Raw genomic sequence first — 6,182 nt, 5'->3', positions numbered from 1 at the left:
CTCTGTCTCTCTCCTGTGCTGAGGACTCCACATCTGGATGAAATGCTCCAAGTGGGGCCTCACAGCACCGAGCAGAGGGCAGGATCACCTCCTTGACCTGCTGGCCACGCTTCCTGTGATGCAGTCCAATACTTCTGCGCCTAGCTCCCGCTTTTCTCATCAAACAGTAGAGATGCCACAGAAGCCTATGCGTTCACACTTTCTGCAAGCTAATCTAAGCACACTTTTTGAAAGCTAATGCTATCAGATACTAAAATGATGTGATGTGTTCTAATGACTTCATCCTGTAGAACGTGTAAGGTGTATTGCATCTTTCCATGATTCATGTAGTTTCACGTAAGTAGGAACCCTGTAACCCTGTCTGTGATCTATAAACTGTTAGACAACACCTTTCAAAATCATCTTGCAGAAATACAAGAATGAAAAACCACACCCTCGCTGCCCCCACTGACTCCCAGTCCAACTCAGGGGAGCTCCACCTGGCAGCAGTTACAAGCACTTGCCCACTTGGCCCTAAAAGAAAAAGCTTTATAACAGAGTGCTGGTGGTAGGAGCATGCCTGCAAGATAATCCTTCATCTACTTTTGAAGTCAGGTTTACATGGAATATCACGTAATAACTGAAGTCTGTCAGAGATTTACCAGTGCAGAGCAGGAGGTGGGAGCACATGGCATAGTAACGTTCTGTTCTGCAGTGAATCTCTCCAGACAGTGTGCTGATTCAAATAATAATGAAAAGTTGTAATGATTAAAGAGATCAGAATCTGATACCACATCTGGGTGTGTGCAAGGAGTAGAGATGAGCATTCTATGGTTTTTCCCACAGATGACACAGAACCTGAATTACAAGCTCACATCACATCTCTTACAATCTGTAAACTTGCAACCACTTATCCTCAGCCTTTTCCATGCTGTGTTGCAAAGAGAAAGTTCCAGAACATCTTGGAAGGCATGGACATTAATGATGTGTTAGAACTGTAAGCTTATTTTCAAAAGTTCTAAAACAAGAAGAATAGAATAATCTAGCAGTATTTGCCTTCATATCTTATAAGAGCTTTTTAAAAATTTAAAATAGTGCTTTGTATGGATGCTTAAAAAAACCCACCAGAAGCAAAGAAATTTGATGTCACTGGTACTTCCAAATTCACTGCATATAGCTAAAATCATTTTTTGCTCTTAATTGAATGGATAACCATCTGGAACAACTGCATTATCACACAGTCATAGAGACTGTGTACATTCTGACTGCAAAACCTGACTTCTGGTAACACAAAGGACCTGAGAAGTCCCCAGTGGATAACTATGAAAATTACAGAATTTGCATAATCAGTCACTTCAATTTCCTACCTTTACATTTTCCTCATGAGTTTACTTACCCATATGCCAAGTACCCACCAAACATTTGATAACCCCCAAAAAGGCCAAAGAAAGGAAACATCATAAAATATCATGGCTGCATATTTGTATTTTATTCCCTTCAGTGACTTCCTGAAGCTCACAATGTCTACCAAAACACACGCTTCTATATGCAGAACATCAGCCCTCCATAAATACAATTCTCCTTCTTTTGAATTTGTTTGAGCTTTTGCAGACTGAGTTTCAGTCCCTGAAGTGCCATGATAGTGCCAGCATTCTCTCTTCTTTGAAGCATCTGAAGTCCTCTTTTTAGTCATATAAAAGTTTCTTAAAAATCCCTGAAGAGTGAATTAATGCCTCCTTCAGTGCACCAATTTGCTGAAACAGCAAATGGCAGTAAGAAGTGGTTTGGGCGTTCATGTCCAGTGGGTTACAAGCAGTGCCACAAATAGGGAAATGTTTTCTAGTCTTTGTATGGATGCGAATGCGTTTAATGGCATCAAGCAAATTTCTTCATCTCATTACATCATAGTTACTCCATTTTCGAAATAAGGTTGATGAATATCCAGCATTGTTCATCATCTTGAGATCTGCAGCTATAGAATAACAATGTAGGCAGACTGGGGATGACAGATGATCCAAATGGAGTTCTGAGATCCTGGCCTACGGCAAAAATGTATGTTGCCAGGATAGCATACTCAATACGAAGCAGTTGCTAAGTAAGCAATGTAGATTATGAAATAACTAATACTTAATTAAAAAAGGTGTTAAGATTTATGAACTCCACCAAAAGACCTCTCCAGAGATTTCCTCAGCTTCTGGTCTGGAAAGCATTTTAAATTTATCATTATCATCACCATAATTATTTTCACGATTCCAATTTCCAGAGCCCTATTCAGGATTTCTGTACTGAAAACAATAAATATGTTATCTAGATAGGTCTTCAGAAATCAGCTTCTTCATGTTGTTTACTCAACATGTGTGGTTATTTTGGGGGTGCTAGGGCCCGACGATACATGTAGAAGCGTTGCTTATCGTGCATTCATCCCTGTCTTAGCTGGGTACTGATTGGACTGGCTTTTCATTGTGCTCACAGAACATCATTTTATTAAAGCTTTTTGTCATGACACGAGACTCACTGTATTCATGGATAAGGCTTATTCATGGGAGTGCGACTTACGGGGCTGGGCCCAAAGCTAGCCAGGACATCAGGTTATGTAGCTCTGGAAAGAAGCAGGACACTATCAGTGAGCATGGAAAATAGTCCTAAACATAGAACCAGCGGCAGCCTATTTGAAGACAATCCTTCTGCAATTAAACGTGATCCAGATTGATGTCAGGGGGAGTATTTGCTATTCACTGACATTAACATCAAGTCACAGCTGGTATTCTTGAGGAGGATCAGGAGTTCCTGTATTAAACTGGAGGAGAACGGGTGCATTCCTGTTTCCAGGCCTTCAAACACTGTGGCTGGGGCCCGTGTTGCATGCTCTCTTGTCTGCTGCCACCCCCCAGCAGACTCATACGGTGCAGTGGTGGCTTTGCAGGTGCTTCCTTCAGAGCAGCGTCTCCAATATCTACTGCACTGCGGCTGCCCGTGCGGCTCACCATGCAGATGAGCTCCGCCAGCAGCACTATGCCAGGTTGCTGCCGGCAGAGCTGGGTGCTCCTGGCCAGGCCTGGGGCATCTGCAGGGCTCTTTCTGCCTGGACAAACCTTTGTAAGGTTTGCAAGATGAAGCGTGGACTTTCACATATGCCTATTGTGAATTAAACACAGAGGTACACTTTGCCCACATCAACTTCAAGTAATTCCTCTCTTTAATGTAAGCCTCTGTATGATACGTTTGTGTCTTTAACCTGACACGTGCCTTTGTAAACACACCTTTTTTTTTTTTTTTGCATGGAGATTTATTGTCAAAATTGTCAAGTTTCATCTAAGAAAATACAAAACTCATTAGAATGATACTCATTTTATGCACACATACTTACACCTTTAACCATATCAAATGTATTAGCCTTAGGGCTACATAGTGAACTTTTCATCCAAAGCTCAATTATTTTCAATTCAACTGATGAATTGAGTGTACTGACTTCAAGGTCTCAGGGCATGTTGGTTGGATGGCTAAAATTCTTCAGAAAGGGGTTTGTGTGTTTATAAGGATAACAGCAATATTCAGCGTGACATCAGAAGGGTAATAAAAACAATCAGAAGAGCTTAGTGAAGGAATTAATACATTACCACATAGAATAACAAACGAGGAGTAGGAAAATGCGATTCTTCTGTGGGGCTTTATAGCCCCCTTCCACTGTGCTGCTCCCATCTCCCTTTGTGGTCCTCAGGGCTGCACACTCTGAAGTGGTATACCTCTGTTCCAGCTGGACAGCAGGCACCAAAGAAATGTGGTCTGCGAGCTCTGATAAATAAGGCATGGTTTTACTAAGGAGCACGAATGATTGTGGTCAAAGTGTAGTGAAGAGCAGGGATTTAAGGATTTTTGGGTGGTGCGTGCTATGAACTCGGCTGTTTCACGCTGTGGAAAAACCAGAGTGACTGTTCTGCATTCTTACCTGCAGGTTGCCTGTGCGTGCCCATTCCTGGCTGCTTGTTTCCCAGCAGTGCAGACAAGCCCACAGTCCCGTCCTGCCTGGCCCAGCAGCAGCGTGTCGTCAGGCCTTGTGGTAACTCTGCAATGTGGAGAAACTGGCACGAGGGTGAGATCACGCTGGTTCTGTTTTCTGACCTGAAGGAATGTAACCTCAATGACCTCATACATACGCAGAGGTTGGCAGATGCTCTCATTTGTTCCACTTGGAAATGGAGCATTGCGCTTTGCCCTTACACTGCCTCACGCGGTGCAGGCGTTGGCAGTGAGTGGTCATACAAGATACCACCATTGCACCAAGAGTAAAAGCTCTTCTGCTCAGCTGACCTTGGCCCAAGGGATGGCCCACGGGTCGCCAAAAGCCCTCATTCCCTGCTCAGGGCCATGAGAACGTGTGCATCTATGTATGAGCAGTATGTGGCTGAATGAGCTGTCCATAGACAGTAATTGCTATCGCAGCCTAGAACAGTGAGACGCTGGCATTAACTTCTAATCATATATCCTTTCTGCCACAAAATTGGGTGTTTGGGAAGCATCAGTCAGCCTTGAAAGGCAGAAGTGGCTCAGCTTGTGTAAGTGCAGTAGTTTGCAGTGCAGTAGTGTGGAGCAGGGTGCTGGGGTTCCTGCATGCTCAAAGAATACCTTCAGCAGAACGTAGGGTAGGAGCATCCAGGTGCAGAATCTTTGACGGTAAACACCTATCCTATGTAAGAAGATTATGTCTCCCTAGTCATTCTATTAATTAACATAATTAATTATATTAATTCTAATACCTAATGTCCCACCAAGAATGTGACAGAGAGAGCTCCCTTCTGCTGGTGCGCAGAGGGTGCTGCTGATGGCACGGAGCCAGGAGCTGCGTGGGAAGGTCACTTCTGCTGCACCGCTTCTGCATGAGCGAGCCATGGTGGCACACTGCCTGAGCCATGGTGGCACACTGCCCGGGCTGCTGTGCAGGAGGGCTGTGCACCCCTGGCAGCCGAGCAGCACCCTGCTCCACTCGGGCTCTGACTCAGCGCAAGCAGCGGTGCGCTGACAGTGTGCCCCCGCTCCATGTCTGAACTTATTCCAGTTTAAACAATACCTTGCTCTGGATTTTCTTTAAATCAGTTTCCTCCCTCCGGTGAGGCTGGGTAAAAAGCTCTCTCAGCAAACAAGCAAACAGAAAGTGTAAACACATCGTGTTTAAATAGAAATCTTTCACTGGCATTACTTAAGCCACAGTAAATAAAATAACCTGTTACAAAAAAACAGAATTTATAAAAATATTTGGGTGCAGCTCCAGGGAAGCAAAAATTGTTTCTGCTCCAGTGGCTCTTGTGTGTTTCCATAAGAACCGCTTCACCAAGCCAGTTCTGTCTGCAGTGACTGAGAAAGTATGGGGAGCAGAGCAGAGGTAATTCAGTGTTTAAGGAGAAACTCCAATGAGGAGAATTCAGAAAGTGCACAGCATGGTGAGGCTCATCCATTACAACTGTGGATTATTATCTCACTCTGAATCATCCTCTTAAACCAAACCATTTTATTTTCCAATGCCTTTAAAACACAAGGAACTACATACTGAAAATACAGGGAGAAAACACTGTGAGGTCAATTTGCTTGTGTGCTGTGGATTCATGAGGGATACTTGTGTATCTCTACAGAATATGCTTGTGCTGTGCTGTGAACTATTTGAGCTGACTTTGACTTCAGCAGCCGAATAAAAAGTCTGGTGGTGCAGATCTGTACCAGGCTGTAGTACTGAGAAAAAGCTCTTCTCTGTTCCCATGTTTGACATTTTCAGTGCCTTCCAGCAACGTGGAATATCCTGACAAACGAAGGTTACTTTGAAAGGTACTGTGGAAAGCAGTGAAAATATGGCCAGAGAAGATTGAACCATGTAAAACAAACAAAACATGAGCATCTTTGAACTATTCTTGTAAGACCCAACCATTTCCCCTTCATCACATATATTTCAAAGAATTCATAGATTCATTATACACAGTAAATTTGTATATACAGCAAAATTCAGAAATAGGTGACTTGCAAAAATAACCTTTCTCCTTTAAGAATGAATAGCTGAGGGTTCTTACACCACATCATATGTTCACATGAGCAGAGTTATTGACTCCAGTAAGGACAGCTCTGGGACCGGAGGGATGCAAAATCAGGTCCAATTTTTGTTTGCTTATTAAAGCACAGATCCTTCTTAGAAGAGGAAGAAAAAGGCTCTGTATTCCTGC

General features: G+C 43.3%; 1 long non-coding RNA gene across 1 annotated transcript; it reads right to left on the bottom strand.

Annotated features, from left to right (window-relative positions):
• Positions 1 to 1,721: 1,721 nt before the first annotated feature.
• Positions 1,722 to 4,582, bottom strand: LOC149916639 (uncharacterized). Its single transcript, XR_016469471.1, has 3 exons — positions 3,926 to 4,582; positions 3,597 to 3,771; positions 1,722 to 2,018 (listed from the first exon to the last, which is right to left on the bottom strand). It is a non-coding gene; the product is annotated as an uncharacterized LOC149916639 (long non-coding RNA).
• Between the last annotated feature and the right edge of the window lie 1,600 nt (positions 4,583 to 6,182).

Source organism: Phasianus colchicus, chromosome 10, assembly GCF_987193195.1.
Source record: "Phasianus colchicus chromosome 10, bPhaCol1.hap1.1, whole genome shotgun sequence".
In the NCBI taxonomy this organism is placed as follows: domain Eukaryota; kingdom Metazoa; phylum Chordata; class Aves; order Galliformes; family Phasianidae; genus Phasianus; species Phasianus colchicus.
This window is presented reverse-complemented; position numbering and strand designations above follow the sequence as displayed.